The sequence below is a fragment of the Carettochelys insculpta genome, chromosome 6 (assembly GCF_033958435.1).
Source record: "Carettochelys insculpta isolate YL-2023 chromosome 6, ASM3395843v1, whole genome shotgun sequence".
Classification (NCBI taxonomy): Eukaryota; Metazoa; Chordata; order Testudines; family Carettochelyidae; genus Carettochelys; species Carettochelys insculpta.
The window spans coordinates 39,727,160-39,745,415 of NC_134142.1; the positions used below are offsets into that span (position 1 = coordinate 39,727,160).

The 18,256-nt window shown below is 43.8% G+C and overlaps 1 protein-coding gene across 19 annotated transcripts in view; it reads right to left on the reverse strand.

The window, feature by feature from the left end:
- NRXN3 (neurexin 3) overlaps nt 1–18,256 on the reverse strand; it is a 1,384,038-nt gene that overhangs the window by 81,638 nt on the left and 1,284,144 nt on the right. The window lies entirely within an intron of this gene.

Here is an 18,256-nt window from a genome sequence, read left to right on the forward strand (position 1 = left end):
TTCCTACATATTGTAGAGGCATTTATGACAATTTAAATAAGCCAACATGCATATTCATCATTGCTATTTTAATTGATTAACATTTTCCACTCTTTGCTGCTGTAGACAATGGTATATGGTGAAGAGCAACTGAGAACTGGATCCCACATTGCCAGTTTCACCATTTTGTGCACTTCCAACAACTAATACACAATATTTCTTATCCAGGAGATGACACAAGCCTCTCCCCCTACCATCCCTGGAGAATCTGGTCAACACTCTGGTAGGGGGAAGATGGCATTTACTAAATTTCTATCTTCACCTGATCTTTTTTCCCCCTTGAGGTCTTGTATCTAGCTACTACCAAACCAGACACTTAGCAACCTCAGCCAACCCAGCTAATTTATTTCCTTATACAGTTTTCTAACCAGAGAGGCTGATGTTGAGGATTATGCCTCAACTGGCATCATCACACAGCTCAAGCGCCTTCTATCTTTCCTAAACTGAGATATAAACTTATTGAAATCTAAACCCGAATACAAAATACTTTCTTATTTATTAAAAAAATATGAGGGCCGACCACTTCAATCTAACCAGCAGATGGTTGATATGATTTACGGCATGTTGCATTCAGTACGGGTCTCCTCTGTCCCTTGCAGCTGATTACTTCTCCCTTTCAGCAAGTGAAATTTCACTTTAAGAGGAGCGTCTGTCTTTTTATCTAATGATTGCAGTAATTTGACCTCGTATGATATGACTAACCAAGCGAAGACAAGGTCTTGTGTGCTGTGTATCAATGAGCTCTCTGCCACTAAGTCACTTAGGAGCTCTCTGTGCTTCTGGCAAGTGCCCTTTTGTACCTGTTTCTGAGCTGTATTGCCTGTGAGCTGAGGACTTCCTCATGTGAATTCCAGCTAAGCTTCCCCAGGTATGCGGTCTGAGACATTAGCACACTGGTATCTCAATTATATTTTATTGGATACATATAGACTGGCCAAAGGCAGAGAAGGATAAGTCCTTTTACACTGCAGTGGACAAACACACAGTGAATATTTTTGGGGAACAATCCTGCTGCGGGAGGATACTGACTGTGTATGTATGGAATAAATTACTTTACATGGGTATGTCTACACTTACCGCACGTTCACCGTGCCGCAATCGATCCTCCAGAGTTTGATTTTGCCGAGTCTGTGAAGATGCTGCTTAATCAATCTCCCTGGGCTTGGCCATTGACCCTAGTGCTCCACACTATTGGGTAGAGTAAGGGACATCAACATGAGCCTGAAGTGCCCTGATCTACACCAGGGAACAAAATCGATCCTGATATGCTAATGATGTAGCTAGAATTGCACATCTGGGATCGACTTTGTTCCCTGGTGTAGACCAGGCCTATTGGCTTTGCCATCTTAGCTCTATGGGTTTCCCTACAGGCAACATGTTGTCACATTTGCTGGTGTCTTACAGGGGGATACCATTCATATTCTACAGAGAACTCAAATCAGTTCCTGCTGGGGATGATAGGGTTTCTATTGACTTAAGTGAGAGCAGGATCAAGGCTACAGTGCACACAGCCCTTATGTGTTATCACAAATGGTTGCATGTGGGCAATGGTTTTACAGACACAGCTCTGTATTCCTCACCTCAGCATGGAGTGAAGCAGGAGAAGCAGAGAGAGCAGGCTAGAGAAAAAAAATTATGCAGTCATTTTACATGCTGTCATCTTTTATCTCAGAGGGAAACACAAGAGCCATAGGTGATAACTGCCTGGATAAGGCAGCAGTACAGAGTCAATCTACAGAAATGCAGAACTCACAAATCAAATATAATGAATAACTGAGAAGGCCCACTTCCAATTTCAATTCTCTCCTTATCTGCCATGCGAATATTTAGAAAGTAATTACTGGTCTTGATGATTAAACTTTTCCCCACATTCAAAATGTCTGATTTTCCTTTTGAAGTCTGCCTCAACCCAAAGGGAAAATACATTTCTCAGCAGGCTTTTCCCCCCTTTTTCTGCCTTGCAAGTAAAGGCTCTTATAATAAGTAGAATAGCAGCAGCAGTGAGAAGAGGTAGTAGCTAGGGTGAGGAGGCAAGATAGGGAGAGGAAAGAAAGACATTCTGCATTGAGGAATGGCTTCAGCAATTAATGAAATGGAAGGAGCGAAAAATGATGAGGTCATCTCATATGTTGCCAGGTCTCATGCTAAGGCCTAGAAATCCTGCAGTGAGGTGAACAGATACTTGCACCTGCTTGGAGCTCACCTCAGGATTGGGATCTGAGATACAGGCAACTCCTCAGTCATCCATGGGGTCCACCAGCATTCAGGCCTTGAGCCTCAAAAATACTTAGGCACATATCTGCCTCTGCAGGTTTCTCAGGCCAACATTTGGGTGTCATGAGCATTATCAAAATAAGTGCTCAGCAGCCACCTACCTCTGTTAGGTAGTTAAGTCCCCTGAGCATCTACATTTCAAGTGGTTTCCATGTGCAAAGTCGCCTTAACCCTGATGCTGCCACTCAGCTAAGGAGTATGTCGATGTCCTACTTCAAGCCAAAGCACAGGAGCAAGATTCTCACACAGGCCGGGAAATATCTATTTTACCAACAGGGTCCTGTAGGCATGCTCTCAGCAAAGCCTATGACCTGACACTTGTCAGGCTCCATAGTATGTAAGTCAGATGCAGGCCACTGAAAAGTGTGTGTGCGGGGGTAGGAATGTAGCACAGCATGCCCACAAAAGACAACTAGAGGCACAGGGAAACGTAAGCTGAGTGTGAGTGAGGTATCAAGCATGAGCAGGAGAAAAAGTGAGAAACACATGGGGTTTCAGCTGCCGGGACCTGACTCAGATTTAGTACGTGATCTAAACCCCAATTCTCTTCTGCAGTATGCCTTCCTAGGCAGTCATTTTGTAGCTATGCAAATGATTATTCCTCCCCCAGTGCAGTATTTTGCGTTTGTCCATCCTGAATTTCATTCTTTTCATTTCAGAACATTATACAAGTTTATCAAGTCATTTTGAATTCTAGTCCTGCCAGACTAAGTACTTACAGCCTCTCTCAGCTCATCATCACCCATGAACGCTATAAATAATTCTTCCACCCTACTTAATGCTGATAAGGTCTCAGCTGGAGTAGTGTCCAGTTCTGGGCATCTCACCAGAGAAGGGCAACTAAAATAATTAAAAATACATAAAACATGTCCTATAAGGAAACATTGAAAACATGGAGTTGCTTAATCTGAATAAGAGAAGACTGAGGGGTGGCATGATAACAGTTTTCAAGTACATAAAATATTGTTATAAAGAGAAGGTGATAAATTGGTTTCCTTGTCCATTGATGAAAGGAAAAGAACTAATGGTCTTAAATTGCAGCAAGGAAGATTTAGGTTACCCATTAAAAAAAAAACCAACCACCCTAACTGGGCAGTTAACCTTTGGAACAAATTATGTAGAGAGGTTGTAGAATGCTGTTCACATGGAATCTCCATCATTGGAGGGTTTAAGATGTTAGACAAATCCGTATTATGGATTATCTGGACATTACTTATTCCTGCCTTAGTGCTGGGTACTGGACTAGATGACCTACCATGGTTCCTCCCAATCCGACATTTCTGCATTTCTCCATGGCTACGTCTACAGTAAAAGCGTCTGTCGACAGTAACATTTGTTGACAGAGTCGACAGAGTGCATCTACACACAAAAGCAGATCGACAGAGCAATCCACTCTGTCGACAGAGAGCAGAGAGCAGCCAGACTTCCCTACCCTCTGTTGACAGAACGGCTGACCACAAGCTCTGCAAACAGGGCTGCCTTGTGAACCTGAAGCCCTCTCTGTTGACAGAAGAGTGTCAACACTGCACATCTGTTGACAGAACTCTTGTCAGAAGCATTATTCCTCAAGTTTTTTGAGGGATAACACTGTCAAAACTAATGCAGAGCTCTGTCAAGACTCTGTTGACAGAACGCTTTGTGTATGTAGACGCTCCCTGAGTTATGTTGACAGAAGGCCTCTTCTGTTGACAAAACTCTCTAGTTTAGACAGTTTAAGGATTTACTGGAATTCAGAATTTCCTCCTGCAAAACTGACAAAAACTGGAAGCAGCAGACCAGAATCATGACATGATAAAGTATGTTGATCTGTAGATAATTATATTGTGCTCACCCGTGTAGCCTGCGAGTATCTCTGCGGAAATTGAGTGATTATGGTTTAGCTCAAGAAAACTATCTAGGTCATGTGTTCAAGTCCCACACTGATGTGGGCTCATGCTAAAATAGTGATCTTGCAGGGCAATATAAGATATGCATCACCCTTCAGATGAAATAGATGGAGGTCTCTGTTGTTCATCTTTTAGTAGGGGGCTGGCAATGTGGCTGTTACAACTCCCATAGGACTATGCAAAAACAGTAGCTATAATCCCATGTTGCAGACACCATTCCCTTATTCTCATAAAAGTAAACACCACTGGACGGCCTCAGCAGGGGAAATTTCACTTCAAAATTGACATTATTCCAGTCATGGTGTCACTGTAGCAGCTCAGGCCACAATAGGCTTCTGACGCATACAAGGTTAAGGGGGAACGAGATTGTACAAAGCAACCTGCTTATTTCAGAATAAGCTCCAGGTCTCCATCACAGCAACTCAGATGGACGGCTTGGTGGGTGATGCTGTAAAGGCGGTTGAGAAAACCCCTTTCACCAGCCACCAAACCACCACTTATGGGCTGTATGATGGACAATCCTTCAAACCCCTTGCATCTGCAAACTTTTTTCTCTTGATAGAAACTGAAATAAATAAAGGTCTTCAGTTGCCCAAGGGTCCAGCATGTGCTTCTTGGATCTGTAGTTAGCGCACTGTATATCACAAGCAGGTTTCATCATCGGCATTTTTTTTAAACACATTGCTTTTGAAGTTAACAAAATGAGTTGTTTCTCCCTGGTGCTGGACTATTTGCATAATTATAAAGAGGGTTCATGGAAGAGAGTCAATCAGATAATTCCCACATGCAAATTAAAGATCTTTCAATTAACATGGCAGGACGTGTGTGCAAACCATGCTAATGTGGCAGAGGAAATCCCCTGTGGCAGTTCAGCACTCTGCCTGCATGCCAAGTCATGTCTTTGTCTTGCTCCTCTCTTCTGCTGGTGCTTTCTGTTCAGGCAAGAAATGGCCATGGAGCAGAGGGGAAGGAAGAATTGCTACAGACCTTGACTAAATTGTCTTTCTTTGGGTTGATCACTCAACTCCTATGTTTGTACTTCAGCGAGGAAAGGAATGTGTCTCAACCCTTTAGCACAAAAGTTGGAGAAGAACTGACTGCCTTAAACAAAGCTCTCTCTTTCACAAGCTGCTTTGTTCCAACTGGAGCTAGGATGGAGAATGCCATCACCTCAGGTAATTGGATTCACCAGCTTAGCTTCAATTAAATTCACTGCTCCTTACTATCACTCCTACTAAGGCCGGTTCTGTAAAACTGCCTTTTAAGAAGTGGGAATGTGCTGAATGATGAGGAAAGTGGTAGACTCCAGATATGCTTTATAATTTAATACCAATAGCTACAATAAAACTGCAGGAGTCAGATTCCCAGACCTCAGAGTCACATCAATGTTTCCTCTAATTTCTTTCACCTATGTGCAAAATAAATTTTATGTGCAAAAGTTTGTGCAGACATGCACTGCCAGTAGAAACACATGCTGCCAGCTCTGGGCACCATGGGTGCTCTGCTAATCAGCTGAGCTGCATTTGAGTCTCTCCAAGCGTTAGGCTTATAGGGAACACTGGTCACTAGTTTTCCCACGGGTTTAATATTATAATACAGTTAAATACCAGATGGGAGCATTATGCCTTCCTTTGAAGCACTTGCACATTAGTTACCAACCTCATCAAAGACTGGATACCAACTGAGATGGTTCCCTGTTCTGTTCTACTGCAGCACGTACCTCTGGTCCTTATCACTTAATCACATTTCAAAACCAGGTCCTGCTAAGGAGGAATGTTATACAGTATACACTGAATTGTATGGACCCCGATTTAGTGGACTTCAGGAACATCAGATTTCCGCCATGCCCCTCTTTGTTCCCAAAGTCCGCTTAATCGGCACCCATAAAATCTTAAATTCCAGCCCCCCCCAACCCCCATAAAAAAATAAGGCGACTTACCAGAGCCGCCGCTGCTGCGGTTGGAGGGACAGTTGGTTCTAGCCACTGTGGTCCGCCACAGCCTGGACTGCTGCTGCCACCACAGGAGCCACCATACGTTCCTCCCACCAGAGCTGGGACATGTACACGGGCAGACGGCAGTCGCATAAGCACCCCACCCCGGTGGGAGGAGTGTGTGGCAGCTTTGGTGGTGGTGGCTGCTCCTCCAGCTGCTTGGCGGGGCCTCTCCAGCCACAGTGGCAGCAGCTTCAGACTTGGAGGTGGTTCCGATGAGTCATGGGGCATTTGGGGGCTGGCGCGAGGGGACTAAGGGAGCCTGGCAGGGTGGGTGGGCAGTAAGTCCCCATATTTAATGGACTTTTGGGTTTAACGGACATCCCTCCCTCCCTATGAGTCCATTAAATGGAGGATTTACTATATCTGCTGTTGCCCAGTTAAAGAACCAAACACCTCTGTTTTACGTTCACTGCCAACAGAGGCTCAGCATTTCTAGCTTGCAAGCTGAGTCCACAAACATGAATATCTCTCAGATCCCTCATGAAGATACCATGCTGCAGGTCGGTTACGCCAAAGCCTCACTCTTCTCACATGGCTCTGCTATCATCCCTGGAACGACAAAAGTTCTTACCAGCAGAGAGAGGCTGCCCAGACCGCCGCCTAGCAATTCATCATGATGCACTTTTTGTTGGATTCTCTTGGGTGTGATGCTGGTAAATCACAAGTCCCATTCAATTTCAAAAACAATGAACAGATCTTTTTCATATATGTTTAACTTAAAAATATTAGATGCTTCTTAGGCTGATGAGGTGGTCAGGCCCAACAGTGTGCGTGTGTGTTGAGGGTGGAGAGTCTCCTGACAGCTGAGTAGTAGGAGGAATTGAAGGCTTCCCATAGAATCCTAGGGCTGGAAGGGACCTTAGGAGGTCATCTACTACATCAGTTATCTTGATCCCCACGTTATAGTATCTGAGCAATTATATCATTGCTATTTTAAAATATTAACATAAAATGCAAACTGTCTGAAAAGCTACAAGCTGGACTACAGCCACTGCATTCCATTTGCAATTCCTTGCTGTTGCTATGTCTACAGTTACAGCAGTCTTGGAGAACATGGCCAAAGCATACAACTGGGAACCAGGAATTTCTGTTTTAGGGTCTGATTTTTTTTTCCACTTAAGTTAATGGCAAGATTCATGTTCTCAACAGTGGAGCAGAACTGAGCCTTCATAGTCCAATTACTGCCTTCGACTGTCTTTGGGTAACTCACTTATCCTCTCTGTGTCCCAAAGCTCATAGCAGCATGAGCTGGAGCTGCCTTGCTGCACTTTTCCTGCCGCTGCTGGTGACCATAGGGAAGGAAAGGAAGTGGTAGAGACTCCTGGTGCTGGTACCAGCCCTGTGACCCTGCTAGTACCCTAGGCTGACTTGGCTTGGGGAAGAGGTGAAGTAAGGGAGTGGGGTGGAGCAAGAGTTGGGTGCAGGTGTGGAAACGCAGAGTGGGGGTGGTGAGAGCTGGGGAATGGGGTGGAAAGGGCTGTCCCAGCCCTTCTCTGGGTTTGGGTGGTGGGAGATATCAGAAGGCCAGTGCCTGCCCCTTCCCCTTGGTCCTCCCTCCCCAGTTATCTTGGGACCATCTGTTCAACTGAGATAATATTTACTTACTAAAAGGTAAAAGGAGTTACATGGATTAATTAATTAATTAGCCAAATGCTGAGGTGAGTCAAAAACAATCTAAGCAAGTATAAATTTTGCTTTCTTCCACTTCCCCTGATGTGTCTATTATACCTATTCAAGTGTCGGAGGGGTAGCCGTGTTAGTCTGGATCTGTAACAGCAACGAAGGATCCTGTGGCACCTTATAGACTAACAGAAAAGTTTTGAGCATGAGCTTTCGTGAGCACAGACTCACTTCATCAGATGCATCGGAGGGGTAGCCGTGTTAGTCTGGATCTGTAACAGCAAGGAAGGGTCCTGTGGCACCTTATAGACTAACAGAAAAGTTTTGAGCATGAGCTTTCGTGAGCACAGACTCACTTCATCAAAACTCACTTCATCAAAACTCACTTTCATGCTCAAAACTTTTCTGTTAGTCTATAAGGTGCCACAGGATCTTTTGTTGCTATACCTCTTCAGTATCTTTTGGTTCCAGCCTACTTGGCAGCATTTAACATAAAATCACCATGTCTCTGGGCCTGTCTACATGGGGCCAGCAAGGAAAACTATATTAAATTAACTAAAGATGTGAAATTGAAGTGGACTAGTTAAACTGCTGTTAATTCTTGTGTGATCATGCACCTTCCAAATTAAAGCGTTTTGAATGTGGTTTAACTTAATTCAATTGTGGAGCTGATTCCATGTGTGCAGAATACTTCAAAATGATCAAAAGTGTTAAGTGTTATTTGTGTGGTAACCAGTAACAAAGTAAGAGGCCATTCTCTGCCATCTATTAGTTTTATAATTATTACTAATTTGCCACTTCTTTTATTATGCTGTACTATCAAACTTAATTTGAGATGTTCCACTACATTTTAGTTTTAACCGAGTAATTGCTCGAGTCAAAAACATTTACCAAATTATGCAACTCCTTTCTAGAAATACATATTAGACTTCAACACTTTGTTTTTTAAATAGTAGTGCATAATAAGCTCATTGTGGAATTAATAATCAGTGTGTCATTTCTGTAAGCAATTTTATTTGAGACAAGTGAGAAGTCTGAATTTCAATTCTGAGTGCATATGTAATTGTAAATTATTCTATATTGTTATTCTGTGAGCTTTCATATAGAACGACTCTTCACCTTGAAAATCAAGGGAGAACATCAGCTATCTGACGGGTGTTTTCTCTGTACAAAAAGAACAATAAAAGAGCTTGTTGCTGAGCTGCAGCTGGTGCGCTTTTTTTAATTTGAATGTCTTAATAAGCTTCAAACATCACGGTTACGTAAACAGATTGTTGAGGTATGTTGTGTTTATGTGTGTGATCCAGACGATACTAGAAGTTAGAGCCATAAAGCTACGTAAGCACTTAACTTCCAGTTTTGGCACCTAAATGCAACATAATGGCACCAATGAGATCCTCACAGTGCTGCTGAGAGCAGCTGTGGGCCCCAGGGCAGGGTGGGGGTGGAGAGGGGCAGCAGGCTCCACACTGTGGAAGAAGCTGGGCCAATACTGGAAGTGATAGGGCCTATGGCATTCGGCCCACAGTGACAGTTGGACTGCATCACTGGGATCCCCAGCTGCCTTCCGGACATGTGCAGCCAGAGTTGCGTACCCACAGCAATTCAAAGGGGCCCAGAGTTCCGACTGCTCCCTTTACTTCTCCTCGCCCCCTTCCTGTTGGAGGGCATGGATCTTCACAACCACCAATTACCAGCTGCCTAACCTTAGAGGCATCTATATTCCCTATGTCAATGAGTTTCTGCAAGTAGGATTGTGCAAAGCCCCTTGAGTCTTGACAATGCCAAAAGTCCCTAGTGGGACTCCCAACCTAAGCATTCCCCCGACCTGTCTTGCCTGTGGGGCCCAATACAGTAGGCATTCTAAGAGCACACCTATTGGCTTAGGTCTCACACAGAAGACAGCTGTAGACACAAGATCAGGAACTTTATGGGGTGTGGGCTGGGGCCTGTGTATTTCAGGATACACGATAGCCCCAGTGGTTAGCGCACTCACCTGGCACGTGGGGAAAAGAATCCTATATCCAGCAGAAAGTGAAGATGGAATTTAGGAAGGTAAAATGAAAAATTCCATTTGTACGTTGGAATGTCCTGTGAGTTATTAGTGTTACGGGACTTTTAGAGCTGACCCCTGCAAGGTGCTCCACCTGATCAAAAAAGCACTTTATCATTAGTAGCCTTGTGTTAGCCATGCAAATGCTTTCCAGGATTGAGCCCTTAATGAACACAAGTAGCCAGGCTGTTGGTTTGAACTCTTAATCCAAACACAACTTAAGCACCACAATGCCTTCTAGCCTCACACTGAACCATGACTTCATTACAGACTCAGAGGGAAGAAAGTCACTGCTGTGTCGCTATCCCTGCTTCTTACCACCTGGTACCTCCAGCACCATGTTGGGGTTTTAATTAAACACTTATAGTAATGGGAACATCTGCAATCACTCAGGCTGCACTGTTGCCATGAGTATGAGATGAAACCAGGCCCAAACTGGACATTTATATTATTACTGTTATTTTTTTGTTTCAGGTTTAATGCATATGCTGTTAATTTGAGGGCGATAAATAGCTTTTGGAGAAAACTCATTTCCACACAGCTGCAGTTAATCAGTGTGGAGTGCACCAGACCTGAACACCCAGCTGGAACAGATGGTTGTGCCACCACCGCTGCTGCCGCACATCCCTGCCTTCCTGTGAAGGTTAAGCTGGATCACAGAACCCTGGGAGGTTGTGTGTGCAGAGGCTCATGCACATTCTGACTCTCCCCACAGCAGGCCTAGCAGGGGAGAGAGCTTGATGGATTTTCACTTGAAACTCCCCTCGGGCCTGCTGCAGTTACTCAAGAAGTTTAATAAATGCAGGAAAAAGATACAAATTGGCTGATTTTTTTTTCTTTTACACTTCCAGCTGCAAAGCTAAGTTCAACATATTGCACTAAACTGATTGTCTGACATTCTTCAATGTTTCCGTTCCAAGCTAGGGAGAAAATATCAGTCAGATGGGTCGTTGTTTGCAATGCACGAACCTCAGAAGAAGAGCAGCAATTATCTGAGGGGGAGGAGGGATATGCTGTACATTTCAATGTGCTTTACACAGCCAGCTCAGTGTTTGTGCCTTTACTTCACAGATGCGGTAGCTGAGGCACAGTGAAATAAAGGTCAACATTTGTAGACTTGAATGTCTAAAGGCTGGCATCACCTAAAACTGTCTTAAAGACCAAAATCCTTGGTCTGAGTTTCCAAGTTACTGCACAGAGCATCTGCAAAACTGCAACAGATTTCCCATCTCTCATGGGAGTTGATACTCAGCATCTAACGGGACCAGGCTTGAAATTAGAGGAAAATTTGGGGTTTTGCAGTACAGGTCAAGCTGAAGGCAACATACAGTGGCTGACAAGATTATTTATCACTTGTGGGCCATGCACAATGTGCGTGTTTGACTTAAAGAGATCACAATTCATGAAGACAAATAAGTGAAATGTGAGCAAAAGGAAAACACATATAATCAAAACGTTTTTTTTAAAAACACATATTAATTATCCCCAAATGCCCCACTACCAATATCACTATTTTACTATTAGATGACTAACTGCCTCTGGCCGTGTCTACACATGCCCCAAACTTCAAAATGGCCATGCAAATGGCCATTTCGAAGTTTACTAATGAAGCGCTGAAATGCATATTCAGCGCTTCATTATCATGCGGGCAGCAGCCGCGCTTCGAAATTGATGCTCCTTGCCGCCACGCGGCACGTCCAGACGGGGCTCCTTTTCGAAAGGATGCTGCCTACTTCGAAGTCCCCTTATTCCCATGAGCTCATTGGAATAAGGGGACTTCGAAGTAGGCGGCGTCCTTTCGAAAAGGAGCCCCGTCTGGACGCGCCGCGCGGCGGCAAGGCGCGTCAATTTCGAAGCGCTGCTGCCGCCCGCATGCTAATGAAGCGCTGAATATGCATTTCAGCGCTTCATTAGTAAACTTCGAAATGGCCATTTGCATGGCCATTTCGAAGTTTGGGGCACGTGTAGACGTAGCCTCTCGGTGTTACTGTTACATGGATCTTGAATACAATAGAGCAGTGACTGTGCAAATGCCATCACTATTACGGAACAAGTCTTCAAAGATCAGAGTAACTGTTCCCCCCAGATACCATTACATTTATGTCCCAGATGGAATTGGTGTAAGACACACTATACTCACTGGGCCAAATTTATCTTTGTTGTAACTTCATTGACATGAAGATGTTAGAACTAAGAATGAATTTGCCCCATCACAAAGTTGTGATGTAAGGCAAAACTTAGTCCCACCCAAGCCCACACTGATGTTCTCAGAGACAAAAATCTGGAACGAGTAGACATGAATTTGTCATGCAATGTGGCAGCAAAACATTCTGGGGCAGGAGCACGTGTGACCCACACACCTACTGTCATTCACTGTCCCATCTCGTGACACCTATTCTACTTACACAAAGAATGAATCTCTTTTACAGCCTTAGCTGAGAGCCAGCTGGCTTTTAGCTCAAACTGTAGAGATGCAAGCACTGAGGTCCCAGGCTGGAGTCTGACTGTAGGCAGTTAACAGTGGAGGCTTGTCTGGGATTTCAGCGCTTGTAACTGCCCACAGACAGACTCAAACCTGGGACTGCTGGAAAAATAACAAAATGATCAGACACAATGTATTAAGTGCTTTAGGAGGAAAGAGCTAAATATTTACAAAACAATCACCCTGATGGACACGCTTACCTCTCCAGTAACTGCAGCAGGCCCCAGGGGAGTTTCAAGTGAAAAGTTGAATTTGAAAAGTATCAATGTGTAGGAGGAAGATAAACTGTTTAGTGTGATTAGATAGATAGATAGATAGATAGATATGGATAGATAGATATTACTGGTTCTAATCAGACAATACCTAAAAATGCAAAAATTTAGATTTGTTGTTATAAACTCTCCTGGCCCATAACATTTTAGGCTGTGGTATAGTCTCCCCAAGGGAAATGATGAAAATCCAGTTACTTATGACATTTAAAATCAGAGTGAACAAAGCACAGATGAATGTATAGTTGGCAGTAATCTATGACATGGGGTAGCTCCTCTAATAAATCTTTCCATATTAAACTTCTATGATCTTATTACTCTGCAAAGTTCTTTAATTTGAGTTGTTACCCCAGAATTTGACATTCCTATATGTACCTCAGAATTTAATACTGCTTCAGTCAGCAATTTTGCATGTTCAGCCACAGCTAGCTGAAAAACAAATATCACATAGCTAAAGGAAATCTTGGGCTTTTGTGAGCTAAGGTTACACAGTTACATACGTGTATTTGGAGGATGAGCCAGAAAGTTAAACAAGTATGGAAGAGAGTGAGTGAATAAAAACCTCAGGTTTAAATGCCTGTGACACGATGTTGGGACTAGAAATATTTTGATGATAAAAGATAATGAGAAGTTTTGCTGAAATTAGGAGTATTGGTGACCCACTAGGAGTCACTGTAGGCTATGCACTTTGTTTGATGTTAGCTGTAAAAGATTAGGCAAAAGAGTATGCTTTGCAGCAGTCTGAGAAAGCTTTATTTGGGTAAGGATCTGACAGCTAAATTCCCCAGCAACTAGCTGGAAGACTAGGGTCCCAGGAAGGCTGGCCGCTGATTCTTAAAATTCATTTCTTAACTCCAGGTAAATATGCCTGCTTGAAAATGCTCTGAACACTACAGCAACTGCATCCATGTGCATGTGCATGTGCATGCTTGAGAGATAATAAAAAGGAATTTTAGGTGAAAGCATTCTTGGTTTGTATCAAAACAAAAAGCAGTCAAGTAGCACTTTAAAGACTAGCAAAATAGTTTATTAGGTGAGCTTTCGTGGGACAGACCCACTTCTTCAGACCATAGCCAGACCAGAACAGACTCAATGTTTGTATCAATTATTATTTATTTATTTGTTTGTTATTATATTATTATTTAATTATTAATTAAAGGTTTGTATCAATTATTTATCAGACAGACTGAGGTATGTACCCACCAGCAGTGCTTACAGCCACTTGGGGGCAAGGTGGAACGGGGGCCCGGCTCTGTGCCCCAAAAGGGGAAGGGCCAAGAGTGGAAGGGGTGGAACCAAAGGCAGTGAGCACTGCAGGGCTGCCCACTCCCTCCCTCACAGCCACGTGCAGACGGACCAGCACTGCTGCAGAATTTCAAAGGGGCCCAGAGGCCCGGCCACACTGTTGCCAAACTAGCAGTGGTGGCAGTCCGAGCTCTGACCCCTTTGAAAGTCTGGACCTGAGGGCAATTGCAAATAATAAGGAATGTAGAAAAGACATTCAAAGGTCCTGTCTAGAAGATGTCCAATGCAGCAGATAGCTGGGAAATTCTGGGTGCTAAACAGAAGGAATGGAGAATCCTAGTGAGACAGTGATGAATAAACTAACAGGCAAATAGATCTTCAAGAAAACTAGACTTAAGAACTCAGACTAAAATGGCTCATTTATTATGGCTCTAGGGAAGCTATCATTGTTCCCCCTTTTCCAACACATTGATGCTCTGCTTTTCCTCAAAAGCAAGGTACGGCAACATGGACATTGGCAACAGGAACACAGAGGCGCCTGTTTGTCTTCTGCCCAGCCCTATGCATGTGTACATATGGTTACTCAGACATCATGGCTGCTAACAGTTTGGGGACACACTATGGTTGAGTTTTCCATATGAGCACAGATACAAGTGTTTACATGTCCGAGACCGGGACTTGGAGAATGACTGACAATCTCAAAGACAGATGCAGAGGAGATGCTGCTCTTGTTACAAACATTTACAAAGCTTCTGACATGGACACTATGTAATAGCTAAAAAGTCAAAAAGAGCCCTCCATGGAGGAATTCTCATGGAACTGTAGCAGCATTCAAAAGCCCAGATGTTGCAAACTGGATGATGACTAAGTTTAATCAATATGACCTGACAGGCTAGAGAGGTGCTATCTTCTGTCACGAAACCTTGTAAATAAAGCACAAAGCCAGAAGTTAAATGTGATCTTGTGGTTCCAGCAAGAGACTGAGAGTTAAGTTCTGTTCCTTGCCTTGCAACTGCCTCTATAGTATCTCACATCTCATAAGATCCAAGTGCCTCACATTCTTTTGCAAAGTCTATATTCTCATAGCATCCCCAAGAAGTGATTCCAAAGCTGCAAACAATCCTTAGGAGAAAACCTGTGAATAAGTAGCATATACAGTCAGTGCTTGACAGCAGTCATGCAAAACCTTAGCAGTGTATACAGCGCAGCATGGGCAAACAACCCTGCACTGATAAACCAGTGCACAGAGCACAATGCTAAGGAGAAACCTTGCAATTACAAAAACACAGCCAAACCATGCAATTACAGAATTGTGTGCAGCCCAGCATAAAAGACTAGCACACAGAGTTTAACGCTAGGTCAAGAGCAATGGCCGGATAAGTCTTAGCAGCTGTGGGCTTCTCACTACCAGAATGTCAGATCCAGCCATCATCATTCAGGCTGGGATGGCTAAGCTTTTTTGCACACAGCAGTTCTCCCAGGCAACCTCAGGGGAACATTCCCCTAGGCTGATCTAGCAGGGCTGTGCTAAAGCTTCTCTGAACTGGATGGTGCTTTTACAGTAATAAGAGCAGATTGCTCCTATAAGCCCTTTAAACACCTTTTGGTGAACTAGCACATAACATGCCAGTAAAATGAACTGGCTCTTTACGAGCTGTTTCCATTAAAGTAGTCATCACCTTGAGTCCAATTTACATGATGTCCCCATCCACAGCAGAAATGAGAAGGAAATGGTTGGAAAGAGAAAGGCACTTAAATGAGAAATGGGCTACACATAAAGTCCTACATCATATTCAAGAGCTTGATACTACATCAACTCATGAGCCTCCATTACCTCTGCTGCTCAGAGCCCAGCCCTTATGCTTCATGGTCCTTGGACAGACCCCTGTAAGAGACTGAAGTTGTGTATAGATGATCTTTCTGAAGTCATCAGCAAATGAGAGGAAGATGTTTAATGTGATCCGCATCTCCCTAATCTATGTGGAAATGTGCAGAGACACAGGCCTTACACCAGGTCTGTGATACATGGGCTTAGGATTCAGGTTCTCTTCTTACCACAAGAGCCTCTCATGAGGGACCTTCTTGAAGAATGTCTGAATACATGCAGCAATCCCATCTATGTACCTGTACATACTAAGTAACACGTGTGAATTCATTCTATATGGAAATATGTGTATGAGTGTGTACTGCATGACTGGGTAGGCTCACACACGTGTTACTTAGTGTGTACAGGTACATAGATGGGATTGCTGCATGTATTCAGACAATCTTTGAGAAGGTCCCTCATCAGAGGCTCTTGTAGTAAGATGAGAACCTGAAACCTAAGCCCAGGTATCATAGACCTGGTGTAAGGCCTGAGGCCTAGCCACCATGGTCAAGGCTCTGTAAATACAAAGCAAATTTAAGTTTTGAGCAAGAGGCAGGCTCTGCTAACAATCTGGCACGAATGAGGTTAATGGTGTAAAACACTAATTGGTACTAGACACAAACTGGAAGCACATTACAGAAAGGTTGAACAGAACTCCCCATGAAGAAGCATCTTGGTACCAACACACTTCCCACAAATAACAAATATATCAACACAGGTTCAGGACACGGGCTAAACTGACAGCATGATAGTGATTGAACCCCCATGTACAATGAAAACATACTCTCCTGTCTTTGGATTTCAGTCTCTGGATCCCAATCAGTTCACAAACTTGGACCCGCTCCTGGTCACTGGTGGTGTCTATGTATCGCCAGAGAGTGGCAATCTGATACGTCAGAAGTGATGTGTAACTTGATTGTACCTATGTGTAAAGTGTACTCCAAGGGGGGGGGGCAGTGGTGACTCCCCATCACTGACTGAGCTGAGTCCATTGTCATGGGCACGCATTCATAGCATACCTGTAGATATCTGATCTGGGGAAGCTATTACTGTATTTTCCAGTGAGCACATATAGCTTGGATACGTATGCAAGCATGTGATGCTCTGCAATGGTAAACTGAAGAAAACCCTACAGTCAATGTCAAAGAATAATAACTTCTCACAGGAGGCTGACCTGGGCTGGATAGGAAACATCAGCCTGTTTCAGACATCTCTGTTAGTTTGCAGGAGAGGAGGTGAGAAAATACTTCATAACCATGTGCACAGATTAAGTGCATTTTATTTAATTTTTGGTAACTCTGCTTCCTACTGACCCTGAATATAAAGTTCACCCTCCCCCTTCGCTAGGCTTCCTTCTGAAACTGGAAACTGAAGCTTAATCTCTGGAAATGGAGGTGCTTGTAACCCCTCTTCACTGCCACAGGCTGTTTGTGGGGGCTGGGAAGGAGCAGCATCAGTGACATCAGGCGTGCATCAGTGACATTCCCTAGACATTAACAAATCACACAAGACCAAAAGAGGCTAAAGTGAGAAGGAGCCATTTTCAGCAGGGAGCAGAGCACAACAAGAAAATAAAAAGATGAATAAACCTGTCACAGCCCTTTTCTTTATGGAACTGAGCCATAGTTATTAGGTACCCACAAAGAAGGCATGCTGGATATATGGCTCCTAATACGTCGTCCATAATACAGCAGTGTGCAGAAGGCATACAACTTTTCAAACAGTTGTCAGGGGTGGAAATAAATACTGTGTTTTATTGAGAAAAAATGACCAAAAGGCTATCAAGCGAGCATTTGGGAGGCATGAGGAGGAGCTTGCATGCTGTCTGTGGCAGCCTTTTTTCAGGCTTGGTATTTGTCAGCAATCGGAAAATTATTAAGCTTTTATTATTATTTTTCTCAATAATTTGGGTAAATGTTTTACTGCTCATAAAAAGTGATTGACTGGGAGTGCTAGCAAGAGAGAAACTCTGCAAACACAGCTCTGTCGAGCATATCTCTATCTAGAACTGTGGCACCCCTTCCACTCCAGAGCTGGGCTTCCTCACATAGCCCAGCTTGACCTCTCTCTCCCTGTGCAGTTCCAGCCCTGACACAACTCTGACAATGTTCCCCATTCCTCATCTGGTCCATCGTCTGTTCCATTTCTCCCCTTCTTTCAGCTCAACCAATGCACCTTAATCCTGACTTGTATTTCCCCTGGGAATTCAAAGCTTCGCACTCCACAAAACTTTACTAATCCATGACCATCCTGACTTGCAGCTGTTTCTATACCCCACATAGCTTTGCCATTGGGCCACTTTCCCGGTTTGCAGCATTTTGTGCTATTCTGGCCCTGGGCAGCTTTGCCAATACACCTCAGACCAGGCCTGCAGCACCCCTTTCCAATTCTAAAATCAGCAGCTGCTGTGCAGAGATAGACAATTGTACTAGCTTGTCAAACACACTGGCTGGTTTGTGATATCAAATGTCAGTTGAGAGGCTACCAAAGAAATGTCATTCAGGACACTCTGGATATGTCTACAC